The 15,243-nt window shown below is 42.8% G+C and overlaps 11 non-coding genes across 11 annotated transcripts; all 11 read right to left on the reverse strand.

The window, feature by feature from the left end:
• Nucleotides 1-385: 385 nt before the first annotated feature.
• On the reverse strand, nt 386-471 carry Trnay-gua. Its single transcript is given in 2 exon segments — nt 386-421; nt 435-471. It is a non-coding gene; the product is annotated as a tRNA-Tyr (tRNA).
• A 2,182-nt stretch (nt 472-2,653) lies between these two features.
• Trnay-gua lies at nt 2,654-2,739 on the reverse strand. Its single transcript is given in 2 exon segments — nt 2,654-2,689; nt 2,703-2,739. It is a non-coding gene; the product is annotated as a tRNA-Tyr (tRNA).
• A 68-nt stretch (nt 2,740-2,807) lies between these two features.
• Trnay-gua lies at nt 2,808-2,893 on the reverse strand. Its single transcript is given in 2 exon segments — nt 2,808-2,843; nt 2,857-2,893. It is a non-coding gene; the product is annotated as a tRNA-Tyr (tRNA).
• Nucleotides 2,894-4,173: 1,280 nt separating this feature from the next.
• Nucleotides 4,174-4,259, reverse strand: Trnay-gua. The gene is given in 2 exon segments: nt 4,174-4,209; nt 4,223-4,259. It is a non-coding gene; the product is annotated as a tRNA-Tyr (tRNA).
• A 68-nt stretch (nt 4,260-4,327) lies between these two features.
• Trnay-gua lies at nt 4,328-4,413 on the reverse strand. Its single transcript is given in 2 exon segments — nt 4,328-4,363; nt 4,377-4,413. It is a non-coding gene; the product is annotated as a tRNA-Tyr (tRNA).
• A 589-nt stretch (nt 4,414-5,002) lies between these two features.
• On the reverse strand, nt 5,003-5,088 carry Trnay-gua. The gene is given in 2 exon segments: nt 5,003-5,038; nt 5,052-5,088. It is a non-coding gene; the product is annotated as a tRNA-Tyr (tRNA).
• Nucleotides 5,089-8,754: 3,666 nt separating this feature from the next.
• Trnay-gua lies at nt 8,755-8,840 on the reverse strand. The gene is given in 2 exon segments: nt 8,755-8,790; nt 8,804-8,840. It is a non-coding gene; the product is annotated as a tRNA-Tyr (tRNA).
• Nucleotides 8,841-9,489: 649 nt separating this feature from the next.
• On the reverse strand, nt 9,490-9,575 carry Trnay-gua. Its single transcript is given in 2 exon segments — nt 9,490-9,525; nt 9,539-9,575. It is a non-coding gene; the product is annotated as a tRNA-Tyr (tRNA).
• Nucleotides 9,576-11,830: 2,255 nt separating this feature from the next.
• Trnay-gua lies at nt 11,831-11,916 on the reverse strand. Its single transcript is given in 2 exon segments — nt 11,831-11,866; nt 11,880-11,916. It is a non-coding gene; the product is annotated as a tRNA-Tyr (tRNA).
• A 1,993-nt stretch (nt 11,917-13,909) lies between these two features.
• On the reverse strand, nt 13,910-13,995 carry Trnay-gua. Its single transcript is given in 2 exon segments — nt 13,910-13,945; nt 13,959-13,995. It is a non-coding gene; the product is annotated as a tRNA-Tyr (tRNA).
• A 591-nt stretch (nt 13,996-14,586) lies between these two features.
• On the reverse strand, nt 14,587-14,672 carry Trnac-gca. Its single transcript is given in 2 exon segments — nt 14,587-14,622; nt 14,636-14,672. It is a non-coding gene; the product is annotated as a tRNA-Cys (tRNA).
• Between the last annotated feature and the right edge of the window lie 571 nt (nt 14,673-15,243).

The raw sequence follows: 15,243 nt of genomic DNA on the forward strand, positions 1-15,243 counted from the left end.
TAAATCTACAGTACCCCGCTCTACAAAACTGAGCTATCGAAGGATGGATGTACATGGAAAAGACAATCAACGTAACCTTGCCAAAAATAAACAGCAAGGCACCTAAAAACATTGTTCGAGCCGGATTCAAACCAGCAACCTTCGGATCACAATTATATATCTACAGTCTCCAAGGAAAGGACATTCCATGTAACCTTGCCCATAATAAACAGCAGTGAACGTAAAAAAAATACTTCGAGCCGGATTCGAACCAGCGACCTAGGGATCACAATTATAAATCTACAGTCCCCCGCTCTACAAAACTGAGCTATCGAAGGATGGATGTACATGGAAAGGACAATCAACGTAACCTTGCCCAAAATAAACAGCAGTGAACTTAAAAAAATCCTTCGAGCCGGATTCGAACCAGCGACCTAGGGATCACAATTATAAATCTACAGTCCCCCGCTCTACCAACTGAGCTATCGAAGGATGGATGAGCATTGAAAGGGCAATCAACGTAACCTTGACCAAAATAAACAGCAGTGAACGTAAAAAAATCTTCGAGCCGGATTCGAACCAGCAACCTAGGATCAGTCTCCAAGAAAATGAAATTCCATGTAACATTGCCCAAAGTAAAGCGCATGTATAAAACATCCTTTGAGCCGGATTCGAACCAGCGAACGAGGGATCACAATTGTAAATCTACAGCCCCCCGCTCTACCAACTGAGCTATCGAAGGATGGATGTCCATTGAAAGGACAATCAACGTGACCTTGCCCAAAATAAAAAAGCAGTGCATTTAAAAAAATTCTTCTAGCCGGATTCGAACCAGCGACCTAGGGATCACAATTATAAATCTACAGTCCCCCGCTCTACCAATTGAGCTATCGAAGGATGGATGTACATGGAAAGGACAATCAACGTAACCTTGCCCAAAATAAACAGCAGTGAACGTAAAAAATCCTTCGAGCCGGATTCGAAACAGCGACCTAGGGATCACAATTATAAATCTACAGTCCCCCGCTCTACAAAACTGAGCTATCGAAGGATGGATGTACATGGAAAGGACAATCAACGTAACCTTGCCCAAAATAAACAGCAAGGCACCTAAAAACATTGTTCGAGCCGGATTCAAACCAGCGACCTAGAGATCACAGTCATAAATCTACAGTCTCCAAGGAGAGGACATTTCATGTAACCTTGCCCAAAATAAACAGCAGTGCACGTAAAACAATCCTTCGAGCCGGATTCGAACCAGCGATTTGGGGATCACAATTATAAATCTACAGTCCCCCGCTCTACCAACTGAGCTATCGCATGATGGATGTACACGGAAGGAACAATCAACGTAACCTTGCCCAAAATAAACAGCAGTGAACGTAAAAATAAATCCTTCGAGCCGGATTCGAACCAGCGACCTTGGGATCACAATTATAAATCTACAGTCCCCCGCTTTACCAACTGTGCTATCGAAGGATGGATGTACGTGGAAAGGACAATTAATGTAAACTTGCCCAAAATAAACAGTATTGCACGTAAAAAAATCCTTCGAGCAGGATTCGAACCAGCGACCTAGAGATCCCAATTATAAATCTACAGTCCTCCGCTCTACCAACTGAGCTATCGAAGGATGGATGTACATTAAAAGGACAATCAACTTAATCTTACCCAAAATAAAAAAAGCAGTGCACCTAAAAAAATTTCTTCGAGCAGGATTCGAAACAACGATTTAGGGATCACAGTTATACATCTACAGTCTCCAAGAAAAGGACATTCCATGTAATCTGTCCAAAATAAACAGCAACTCACGTAAAAACATTCTTCGAGCCGGATTCGAACCAGCGACCTAGGGATCACAATTATAAATCTACAGTCCCCCGCTCTACAAAACTGAGCTATCGAAGGATAAATGTACATGGAAAGGACAATCAACGTAACCTTGCCCAAAATAAACAGCAAGGCACCTAAAAACATTGTTCGAGCCGGATTCAAACCAGCAACCTTCGGATCACAATTATATATCTACAGTCTCCAAGGAAAGGACATTCCATGTAACCTTGCCCAAAATAAACAGCAGTGCACGTAAAACAATCCTTCGAGCCTTATTCGAACCAGCGACCTAGGGATCACAGTTATAAATCTACAGTCCCCCGCTCTACCAACTGAGCTATCGAAGGATGGATGTACATTAAAAGGACAATCAGCGTAACCTTGCCCAAAATAAACAGCAGTGAACTTAAAAAAAACCTTCGAGCCGGATTCGAACTAGCGACCTAGGTATCACAATTATAAATCTACAGTCCCCCGCTCTACCAATTGAGCTATCGAAGGATGGATGTACATGGAAAGGACAATCAACGTAACCTTGCCCAAAATAAACAGCAGTGAACGTAAAAAATCCTTCGAGCCGGATTCGAACCAGCGACCTAGGGATCACAATTATAAATCTACAGTCCCCCGCTCTACAAAACTGAGCTATCGAAGGATGGATGTACATGGAAAGGACAATCAACGTAACCTTGCCCAAAATAAACAGCAAGGCACCTAAAAACATTGTTCGAGCCGGATTCAAACCAGCGACCTAGAGATCACAGTCATAAATCTACAGTCTCCAAGGAAAGGACATTTCATGTAACCTTGCCCAAAATAAACAGCAGTGCACGTAAAACAATCCTTCGAGCCGGATTCGAACCAGCGACCAAGGGATCACAGTTATAAATCTACAGTCCCCAGCTCTACCAACTGAGCTATCGAAGGATGGATGTACATTGAAAGGACAATCAACGTAACCTTGCCCAAAATAAACAGCAGTGAACGTAAAAAAATCCTTCGAGCCGGATTCGAACCAGCGACCTAGGGATCACAATTATAAATCTACAGTCCCCCGCTCTACCAACTGAGCTATCGAAGGATGGATGTACATTAAAAGGACAATCAACGTAACCTTGGCCAAAATAAACAGCAGTGAACGTAAAAAAATACTTCGAGCCAGATTCGAACCAGCGACCTAGGGATCACAATTATAAATCTACAGTCCCCCGCTCTACAAAACTGAGCTATCGAAGGTTGGATGAGCATTGAAAGGGCAATCAACGTAACCTTGACCAAAATAAACAGCAGTGAACGTAAAAAAATACTTCGAGCCAGATTCGAACCAGCGACCTAGGGATCACAATTATAAATCTACAGTCCCCCGCTCTACAAAACTGAGCTATCGAAGGATGGATGTACATGGAAAGGACAATCAACGTAACCTTGCCAAAAATAAACAGCAAGGCACCTAAAAACATTGTTCGAGCCGGATTCAAACCAGCAACCTTCGGATCACAATTATATATCTACAGTCTCCAAGGAAAGGACATTCCATGTAACCTTGCCCATAATAAACAGCAGTGAACGTAAAAAAAATACTTCGAGCCGGATTCGAACCAGCGACCTAGGGATCACAATTATAAATCTACAGTCCCCCGCTCTACCAATTGAGCTATCGAAGGATGGATGTACATGGAAAGGACAATCAACGTAACCTTGCCCAAAATAAACAGCAGTGAACGTAAAACATCCTTCGAGCCGGATTCGAACCAGCGACCTAGGGATCACAATTATAAATCTACAGCCCCCCGCTTTACAAAACTGAGCTATCGAAGGATGGATGTACATGGAAAGGACATTAAACGTAACCTTGACAAAAATAAACAGCAAGGCACCTAAAAACATTTTTCGAGCCGGATTCAAACCAGCAAACTTCGGATCACAATTATAAATCTACAGCCCCCCGCTCTACCAACTGGGCTATCGAAGGATGGATATGCATTGAAAGGACAATCAACGTAACCTTGCCCAAAATAAATCTATAGTCTCCAAGGAAAGGACATTCCATGTAACCTTCCCTAAAATAAACAGCAGTGCACGTAACAAAATCCTTCGAGCCGGATTCGAACCAGCGACCAAGGGATCACAATTATAAATCTACAGTTCCCCGTTCTACCAACTGAGCTATCGAAGGATGGATGTCCATGGAAAGGACAATCAACGTAACCTTGACCAAAATAAACAGCAGTGCACATAAAAAATCCTTCAAGCCGGATTTTAAACAGCGACCTAGAGATCACAGTCATAAATCTACAGTCTCCAAGGAAAGGACATTTCATGTAACCTTGCCCAAAATAAACAGCAGTGCACGTAAAACAATCCTTCGAGCCGGATTCGAACCAGCGACCTAGGGATCACAGTTATAAATCTACAGTCCCCCGCTCTACCAACTGAGCTATCGAAGGATGGATGTACATTGAAAGGACAATCAACGTAACCTTGCCCAAAATAAACAACAGTGAACGTAAAAAAATCCTTCGAGCCGGATTCGAACCAGCGACCTAGGGATCACAATTATAAATCTACAGTCCCCCGCTCTACCAACTGAGCTATCGAAGGATGGATGAGCATTGAAAGGGCAATCAACGTAACCTTGACCAAAATAAACAGCAGTGAACGTAAAAAATTCTTCGAGCCGGATTCGAACCAGCAACCTAGGATCAGTCTCAAAGAAAATGAAATTCCATGTAACATTGCCCAACGTAAAGCGCATGTATAAAACATCCATTGAGCCGGATTCGAACCAGCGAATGAGGGAACACAATTGTAAATCCACAGCCCCCCGCTCTATCAACTGAGCTATCGAAGGATGGATGTACATTGAAAGGACAATCAACGTGACCTTGCCCAAAAAAAAAAGCAGTGCATTTAAAAAAATTCTTCGAGCCGGATTCGAACCAGCGACCAAGGGATCACAATTATAAATCTACAGTCCCCCGTTCTACCAACTGAGCTATCGAAGGATGGATGTCCATGGAAAGGACAATCAACGTAACCTTGACCAAAATAAACAGCAGTGCACATAAAAAATCCTTCAAGCCGGATTTTAACCAGCGACCTAGAGATCACAGTCATAAATCTACAGTCTCCAAGGAAAGGACATTTCATGTAACCTTGCCCAAAATAAACAGCAGTGCACGTAAAACAATCCTTCGAGCCGGATTCGAACCAGCGACCTAGGGATCACAGTTATAAATCTACAGTCCCCCGCTCTACCAACTGAGCTATCGAAGGATGGATGTACATTGAAAGGACAATCAACGTAACCTTGCCCAAAATAAAAAAAGCAGTGCACCTAAAAATATTTCTTCGAGCAGGATTCGAACCAACGATTTAGGGATCACAGTTATACATCTACAGTCTCCAAGAAAAGGACATTCCATGTAATCTGTCCAAAATAAACAGCAAATCACGTAAAAAAATTCTTCGAGCCGGATTCGACCCAGCATCTAGGGATCACAATTATAAATCTACAGTCCCCCGCTCTACCAACTGAGCTATCCGCCATAAGTTTAAAGTGACAAAAAGTCAGGTTTAATCACCACAGCAATAATCCCACTATGGCGGCCATGAGGCCCCAGGTCGGGAACGACCTAAACTCTTACACAAGCCCGCTGACCGAACATCGCGGGCCAACAGCCATACTGGCGCAACCTCTTTTCCTTTCTGTTTACATGCGTTACGAATCAGATGGAAGATACAGGTATGGCGCGTAACAATATCCTACGCTACAGTGAGTGCAGATTAACATAAAATGTAACACACTCTGCACAAGTCAAGACCAATGCGGACTGGTAACAAAAATATCAAATGCATGAATGTATAGCAAGGCACAATGAGGTGGGGCACACACACATGGCTATGGTAACGGGTGATACAAGTGTGCATATACATGGATACATACACACATGAGTGATGGCATACAGGGTCATATGGTGTGGCTACCAGTGTACATACACAGGGGTTACATACACACAGTGTGATGACATACATTGTTACTTAGTGTGACTACAGGTGTACATACACAGGGGGTTACATACGCACGGTGTGATGACATGCATGGCTACGCACTGTGGATACAGATGTATATACATGACTACATAGTAACACTAGTATACATGGCTACCGGCAGTACCATGTATGGGGTTGGGGGTGACCACTTTTTTTTTCTCCTCCTCTACCTTCCCCGCTAGTTACAAAAAAAAGGAGGCAAGTACATGCACAAATGAGTACACAAACAAAATGAGGCGCATGAGCGTGGCTATGATAATGTGATGTGAAATGCGTGGTATGTACTGGTTTACAATTATCTGGTATGCCAGTGGAACGAAATAACAATGTGGTACAGTGTAAAAACAGGGGCACAGAACCAAATATGGAGTGTAAGTATATGTGATAACAACACAGACTGTGTGCATAGGGATAGATGGGACATGATATGATGCACACATGTGTGGGGACATATATGCCACAGAGCACAAGGTGTGAATATAAACACAGCATGAGGCAGGACGTGTAAACAATTGTGTTACTACTAACTCTAGATATAATGAATACACATCTGGGCTGGATAAACACATGTGCTGACAAACAGAATGTTGTGAGACAAACTTACTGTAGTACAGATGTGAAGTGGAATGTAGGGACAAAAATATCCACAATGATATGAAACTAACCGAAACAGTGGGGTTGATGCTACAAAACATGACAAATACAGTGTGAGGGATACATAACAAATGTGAAAATAATATGGAGGGACACACAATGTCAGAGACACTATTACACAATAAAAGGGGGTGTGATCCACAAATAGGCAAAATAGGGTACAAAAACAGGCATAGAAACAGATGTGGGCTGATAATATGCGCACATGCACCAAGGATATGGAAATACATCAGGAGGTGAGCTGGGTGAAACAGGTGAACTACACATGATAACAAAATATGGAATGTGGATAGGCTTAAACTATAAATAAGAAATCCTGAAATAAAACGAATATTGAATTAAGGAGTAGTCAATTAAAGTCAGTGCTATAGAGTCAAAGTTCGCCCGCAGAGGGCAAATAAACCCAAATAAGATAAGTGTCCAAAATAAATAAAGTTCGAAGAGTACATAAGTAGTGGCTTAGACCCACTTCACCGCAGTTCTTGATGACTTGACTTCGTCCAATGTCAGGCGGTGTTCCTCCTCGCAAAGAAAACAGATAAAATCCTCAGTAATGTCTCGGTAATGTTGTCAGCACGTCGAAGACTTGCGGAGTTGGTTTGAGAGGCCTTGTTTTGCTCTCATGGTTCACAAGTCTTTGTCTTGTTTTCCCGAAGGGATATAGTCGCGCTCGCAACTAAACACAAACGAACGTAAATAAATGGGTCTTGTCGGCGCTTCAGACGACTTGCAGGGTTAGTTCGAGAAGCCTTGTTTTGCTCTCATGGTTCGCAAGTTTTGTCTTGCTATCCCGAAGGAATGTCAATGTCCAAGTCGCGTTCGCAAATAAACACTAATGTCGAACGTAAATGCATTGGTATTGTCAGTGCTTCAGACGTCCAAGATCAGTCTAACACGAGCCCTGACTCTTGACTTTTCTTCGCGGAATGACCAAACTGTCAAATCAAATAAATTAAGGAAATAAACTTGGAACACGGCACGTACCGTACCCCCCCCAACCCCATACATGGTACTGCCGGTAGCCATGTATACTTGTGTTACTATGTAGTCATGTATATACATCTGTATCCACAGTGCGTAGCCATGCATGTCATCACACCGTGCGTATGTAACCCCCTGTGTATGTACACCTGTAGTCACACTAAGTAACCATGTATGTCATCACACTGTGTGTATGTAACCCCTGTGTATGTACACTGGTAGCCACACCATATGACCCTGTATGCCATCACTATGTAGAGCCATACTCCTTCTCCGTTGGAAGGCATGATGGCATGATGGAGGACAATCGACAAAACCTTGACTAAAATAAACAGCAGTGAACGTAAAAAAATGCTTCGAGCCGTATTCGAACCAGTGACCTAGGGATCACAGTTATAAATCTACAGTCTCCAAGGAAAGGACATTCCATGTAACCTTGCCCAAAATAAGCAGCAGTGCACGTAAAAGAATCCTTCGAGCCGTATTCGAACCAGCGACCTAGGGATCACAGTTATAAATCTACAGTCCCCCGCTCCACCAACTGAGCTATCGAAGGATGGATGTACATGGAAAGGACAATCAACGTAACCTTGCCCAAAATAAACAGCAGTGAACGTAAAAAAATAATTCGAGCCGGATTCGAACCAGCCACCTAGGGATAACAATTATAAATCTACAGTCCCCCGCTCTACAAAACTGAGCTATCGAAGGATGGATGTACATGGAAAGGACAATCAACGTAACCTTGCCCAAAATAAACAGCAAGGCACTTAAAAACATTATTCGAGCCGGATTCAAACCAGCAACCTTCGGATCACAAATATAAATCTACAGCCTCCCGCTCTACCAACTGGGCTAACGAAGGATGGATATACATTGAAAGGACAATCAACGTAACCTTGCCCAAAATAAATCTAAAGTCTCCAAGGAAAGGACATTCCATGTAACCTACCCTAAAACAAACAGCAGTGCACGTAACAAAATCCTTGGAGACGGATTCGAACCAGCGACCAAGGGATCACAATTATAAATCTACAGTCCCCCGTTCTACCAACTGAGCTATCGAAGGATGGATGTCCATGGAAAGGACAATCAACGTAACCTTGACCAAAATAAACAGCATTGAACATAAAAAATCCTTCAAGCCGGATTTTAACCAGCGACCTAGAGATCCCAGTCATAAATCTACAGTCTCCAAGGAAAGGACATTTCATGTAACCTTGCCCAAAATAAACAGCAGTGCACGTAAAACAAACCTTCGAGCCGGATTCGAACCAGCGACCTAGGGATCACAGTTATAAATCTACAGTCCCCCGCTCTACCAACTGAGCTATCAAAGGATGGATGTACATTAAAAGGACAATCAACGTAACCTTGCCCAAAATAAACAGCAGTGAACGTAAAAAAATTCTTCGAGCCGGATTCGAACCAGCGACCTAGGGATCACAATTATAAATCTACAGACACCGCTCTACCAACTGAGCTATCAAAGGATGGATGTACATTAAAAGGACAATCAACGTAACCTTGGCCAAAATAAACAGCAGTGAACGTAAAAAAATACTTCGAGCCAGATTCGAACCAGCGACCTAGGGATCACAATTATAAATCTACAGTCCCCCGCTCTACAAAACTGAGCTATCGAAGGTTGGATGAGCATTGAAAGGGCAATCAACGTAACCTTGACCAAAATAAACAGCAGTGAACGTAAAAAAATACTTCGAGCCAGATTCGAACCAGCGACCTAGGGATCACAATTATAAATCTACAGTCCCCCGCTCTACAAAACTGAGCTATCGAAGGATGGATGTACATGGAAAGGACAATCAACGTAACCTTGCCCAAAATAAACAGCAAGGCACCTAAAAACATTGTTCGAGCCGGATTCAAACCAGCAACCTTCGGATCACAATTATATATCTACAGTCTCCAAGGAAAGGACATTCCATGTAACCTTGCCCAAAATAAACAGCAGTGAACGTAAAAAAATCCTTCGAGCCGGATTCGAACCAGCGACCTAGGGATCACAATTATAAATCTACAGTCCCCCGCTCTACCAACTGAGCTATCGAAGGATGGATGAGCATTGAAAGGACAATCAACGTAACCTTGACCAAAATAAACAGCAGTAAACGTAAAAAATTCTTCGAGCCGGATTCGAACCAGCAACCTAGGATCAGTCTCAAAGAAAATGAAATTCCATGTAACATTGCCCAACGTAAAGCGCATGTATAAAACATCCTTTGAGCCGGATTCGAACCAGCGAATGAGGGATCACAATTGTAAATCTACAGCCCCCCGCTCTACCAACGGAGCTATCGAAGGATGGATGTACATTGAAAGGACAATGAACGTGACCTTGCCCAAAATAAAACAAGCAGTGCATTTAAAAAAAGTCTTCGAGCCGTATTCGAACCAGCGACCAAGGGATCACAATTATAAATCTACAGTCCCCCGCTCTACCAATTGAGCTATCGAAGGATGGATGTACATGGAAAGGACAATCAACGTAACCTTGCCCAAAATAAACAGCAGTGAACGTAAAACATCCTTCGAGCCGGATTCGAACCAGCGACCTAGGGATCACAATTATAAATCTACAGCCCCCCCGCTCTACAAAACTGAGCTATCGAAGGATGGATGTACATGGAAAGGACATTAAACGTAACCTTGCCCAAAATAAAAAAGCAGTGCACCTAAAAAAAAATTTCGAGCCCGATTCGAACCAGCGATTTAGGGATCACAATTATAAATCTACAGTCCCCCGCTCTACCAACTGAGCTATCGCATGATGGATGTACATGGAAGGAACAATCAACGTAACTTTGCCCAAAATAAACAGCAGTGAACATAAAAAAATCCTTCGAGCCGGATTCGAACCAGCGACCTGGGGATCACAATTATAAATCTACAGTCCCCCGCTTTACCAACTGTGCTATAGAGGGATTGATGTACGTGGAAAGGACAATTAATGTAAACTTGCCCAAAATAAACAGTATTGCACGTAAAAAAATCCTTCGAGCAGGATTCGAACCAGCGACCTAGAGATCCCAATTATAAATCTACAGTCCTCCGCTCTACCAACTGAGCTATCGAAGGATGGATGTACATTAAAAGGACAATCAACGTAATCTTACCCAAAATAAAAAAAGCAGTGCACCTAAAAAAATTTCTTCGAGCAGGATTCGAACCAACGATTTAGGGATCACAGTTATACATCTACAGTCTCCAAGAAAAGGACATTCCATGTAATCTGTCCAAAATAAACAGCAAATCACGTAAAAAAATTCTTCGAGCCGGATTCGACCCAGCATCTAGGGATCACAATTATAAATCTACAGTCCCCCGCTCTACCAACTGAGCTATCGCATGATGGAGGACAATCGACAAAACCTTGACTAAAATAAACAGCAGTGAACGTAAAAAAATGCTTCGAGCCGTATTCGAACCAGTGACCTAGGGATCACAGTTATAAATCTACAGTCTCCAAGGAAAGGACATTCCATGTAACCTTGCCCAAAATAAGCAGCAGTGCACGTAAAAGAATCCTTCGAGCCGTATTCGAACCAGCGACCTAGGGATCACAGTTATAAATCTACAGTCCCCCGCTCCACCAACTAAGCTATCGAAGGATGGATGAACATGGAAAGGACAATCAACGTAACCTTGCCCAAAATAAACAGCAGTGAACGTAAAAAAATAATTCGAGCCGGATTCGAACCAGCCACCTAGGGATAACAATTATAAATCTACAGTCCCCCGCTCTACAAAACTGAGCTATCGAAGGATGGATGTACATGGAAAGGACAATCAACGTAACCTTGCCCAAAATAAACAGCAAGGCACTTAAAAACATTATTCGAGCCGGATTCAAACCAGCAACCTTCGGATCACAAATATAAATCTACAGCCTCCCGCTCTACCAACAGGGCTAACGAAGGATGGATATACATTGAAAGGACAATCAACGTAACCTTGCCCAAAATAAATCTAAAGTCTCCAAGGAAAGGACATTCCATGTAACCTACCCTAAAATAAACAGCAGTGCACGTAACAAAATCCTTGGAGACGGATTCGAACCAGCGACCAAGGGATCACAATTATAAATCTACAGTCCCCCGTTCTACCAACTGAGCTATCGAAGGATGGATGTCCATGGAAAGGACAATCAACGTAACCTTGACCAAAATAAACAGCATTGAACATAAAAAATCCTTCAAGCCGGATTTTAACCAGCGACCCAGAGATCCCAGTCATAAATCTACAGTCTCCAAGGAAAGGACATTTCATGTAACCTTGCCCAAAATAAACAGCAGTGCACGTAAAACAATCCTTCGAGCCGGATTCGAACCAGCGACCTAGGGATCACAGTTATAAATCTACAGTCCCCCGCTCTACCAACTGAGCTATCAAAGGATGGATGTACATTAAAAGGACAATCAACGTAACCTTGCCCAAAATAAACAGCAGTGAACGTAAAAAACATTCTTCGAGCCGGATTCGAACCAGCGACCTAGGGATCACAATTATAAATCTACAGACACCGCTCTACCAACTGAGCTATCAAAGGATGGATGTACATTAAAAGGACAATCAACGTAACCTTGGCCAAAATAAACAGCAGTGAACGTAAAAAAATTCTTCGAGCCAGATTCGAACCAGCGACCTAGGGATCACAATTATAAATCTACAGTCCCCCGCTCTACAAAACTGAGCTATCGAAGGTTGGATGAGCATTGAAAGGGCAATCAACGTAACCTTGACCAAAATAAACAGCAGTGAACGTAAAAAAATACTTCGAGCCAGATTCGAACCAGCGACCTAGGGATCACAATTATAAATCTACAGTCCCCCGCTCTACAAAACTGAGCTATCGAAGGATGGATGTACATGGAAAGGACAATCAACGTAACCTTGCCCAAAATAAACAGCAAGGCACCTAAAAACATTGTTCGAGCCGGATTCAAACCAGCAACCTTCGGATCACAATTATATATCTACAGTCTCCAAGGAAAGGACATTCCATGTAACCTTGCCCAAAATAAACAGCAGTGAACGTAAAAAAATCCTTCGAGCCGGATTCGAACCAGCGACCTAGGGATCACAATTATAAATCTACAGTCCCCCGCTCTACCAACGGAGCTATCGAAGGATGGATGAGCATTGAAAGGGCAATCAACGTAACCTTGACCAAAATAAACAGCAGTAAACGTAAAAAATTCTTCGAGCCGGATTCGAACCAGCAACCTAGGATCAGTCTCAAAGAAAATGAAATTCCATGTAACATTGCCCAACGTAAAGCGCATGTATAAAACATCCTTTGAGCCGGATTCGAACCAGCGAATGAGGGATCACAATTGTAAATCTACAGCCCCCCGCTCTACCAACGGAGCTATCGAAGGATGGATGTACATTGAAAGGACAATGAACGTGACCTTGCCCAAAATAAAACAAGCAGTGCATTTAAAAAAAGTCTTCGAGCCGTATTCGAACCAGCGACCAAGGGATCACAATTATAAATCTACAGTCCCCCGCTCTACCAATTGAGCTATCGACGGATGGATGTACATTGAAAGGACAATCAACGTAACCTTGCCCAAAATAAACAGCAGTGAACGTAAAACATCCTTCGAGCCGGATTCGAACCAGCGACCTAGGGATCACAATTATAAATCTACAGCCCCCCGCTCTACAAAACTGAGCTATCGAAGGATGGATGTACATGGAAAGGACATTAAACGTAACCTTGCCCAAAATAAACAGCAAGGCACCTAAAAACATTTTTCGAGCCGGATTCAAACCAGCAAACTTCGGATCACAATTATAAATCTACAGCCCCCCGCTCTACCAACTGGGCTATCGAAGGATGGATATGCATTGAAAGGACAATCAACGTAACCTTGCCCAAAATAAATCTATAGTCTCCAAGGAAAGGACATTCCATGTAACCTTCCCTAAAATAAACAGCAGTGCACGTAACAAAATCCTTCGAGCCGGATTCGAACCAGCGACCAAGGGATCACAATTATAAATCTACAGTCCCCCGTTCTACCAACTGAGCTATCGAAGGATGGATGTCCATGGAAAGGACAATCAACGTAACCTTGACCAAAATAAACAGCAGTGCACATAAAAAATCCTTCAAGCCGGATTTTAAACAGCGACCTAGAGATCACAGTCATAAATCTACAGTCTCCAAGGAAAGGACATTTCATGTAACCTTGCCCAAAATAAACAGCAGTGCACGTAAAACAATCCTTCGAGCCGGATTCGAACCAGCGACCTGGGGATCACAATTAAAAATCTACAGTCCCCAGCTTTACCAACTGTGCTATCGAAGGATGGATGTACATTGAAAGGACAATCAACGTAACCTTGCCCAAAATAAACAGCAGTGAACGTAAAAAAATCCTTCGAGCCGGATTCGAACCAGCGACCTAGGGATCACAATTATAAATCTACAGTCCCCCGCTCTACCAACTGAGCTATCGAAGGATGGATGAGCATTGAAAGGGCAATCAACGTAACCTTGACCAAAATAAACAGCAGTAAACGTAAAAAATTCTTCGAGCCGGATTCGAACCAGCAACCTAGGATCAGTCTCAAAGAAAATGAAATTCCATGTAACATTGCCCAACGTAAAGCGCATGTATAAAACATCCTTTGAGCCGCATTCGAACCAGCGAATGAGGGATCACAATTGTAAATCTACAGCCCCCCGCTCTACCAACGGAGCTATCGAAGGATGGATGTACATTGAAAGGACAATGAACGTGACCTTGCCCAAAATAAAAAAAGCAGTGCATTTAAAAAAAGTCTTCGAGCCGTATTCGAACCAGCGACCAAGGGATCACAATTATAAATCTACAGTCCCCCGTTCTACCAACTGAGCTATCGAAGGATGGATGTCCATGGAAAGGACAATCAACGTAACCTTGACCAAAATAAACAGCAGTGCACATAAAAAATCCTTCAAGCCGGATTTTAACCAGCGACCTAGAGATCACAGTCATAAATCTACAGTCTCCAAGGAAAGGACATTTCATGTAACCTTGCCCATAATAAACAGCAGTGCACGTAAAAAAATACTTCGAGCCGGATTCGAACCAGCGACCTAGGGATCACAATTATAACTCTGCAGTCCCCCGTTCTACCAACTGAGCTATCGAAGGATGGATGTCCATGGAAAGGACAATCAAAGTAACCTTGACCAAAATAAACAGCAGTGCACATAAAAAATCCTTTAAGCCGGATTTTAACCAGCGACCTAGAGATCACAGTCATAAATCTACAGTCTCCAAGGAAAGGACATTTCATGTAACCTTGCCCATAATAAACAGCAGTGCACGTAAAAAAATACTTCGAGCCGGATTCGAACCAGCGACCTAGGGATCACAATTATAAATCTACAGTCCCCCGCTCTACCAATTGAGCTATCGAAGGATGGATGTATATTGAAAGGACAATCAACGTAAACTTGGCCAAAATAAAAAAGCAGTGCACCTAAAAAAAAATTTCGAGCCGGATTCGAACCAGCGATTTAGGGATCACAATTATAAATCTACAGTCCCCCGCTCTACCAACTGAGCTATCGCATGATGGTTGTACATGGAAGGAACAATCAACGTAACCTTGCCCAAAATAAACAGCAGTGAACATAAAACAATCCTTCGAGCCGGATTAGAACCAGCGACCTGGGGATCACAGTTATAAATCTACAGTCCCCCGCTCTACCAACTGAGC

Source organism: Nematostella vectensis, chromosome 3 (assembly GCF_932526225.1).
Source record: "Nematostella vectensis chromosome 3, jaNemVect1.1, whole genome shotgun sequence".
NCBI lineage: Eukaryota > Metazoa > Cnidaria > Anthozoa > Actiniaria > Edwardsiidae > Nematostella > Nematostella vectensis.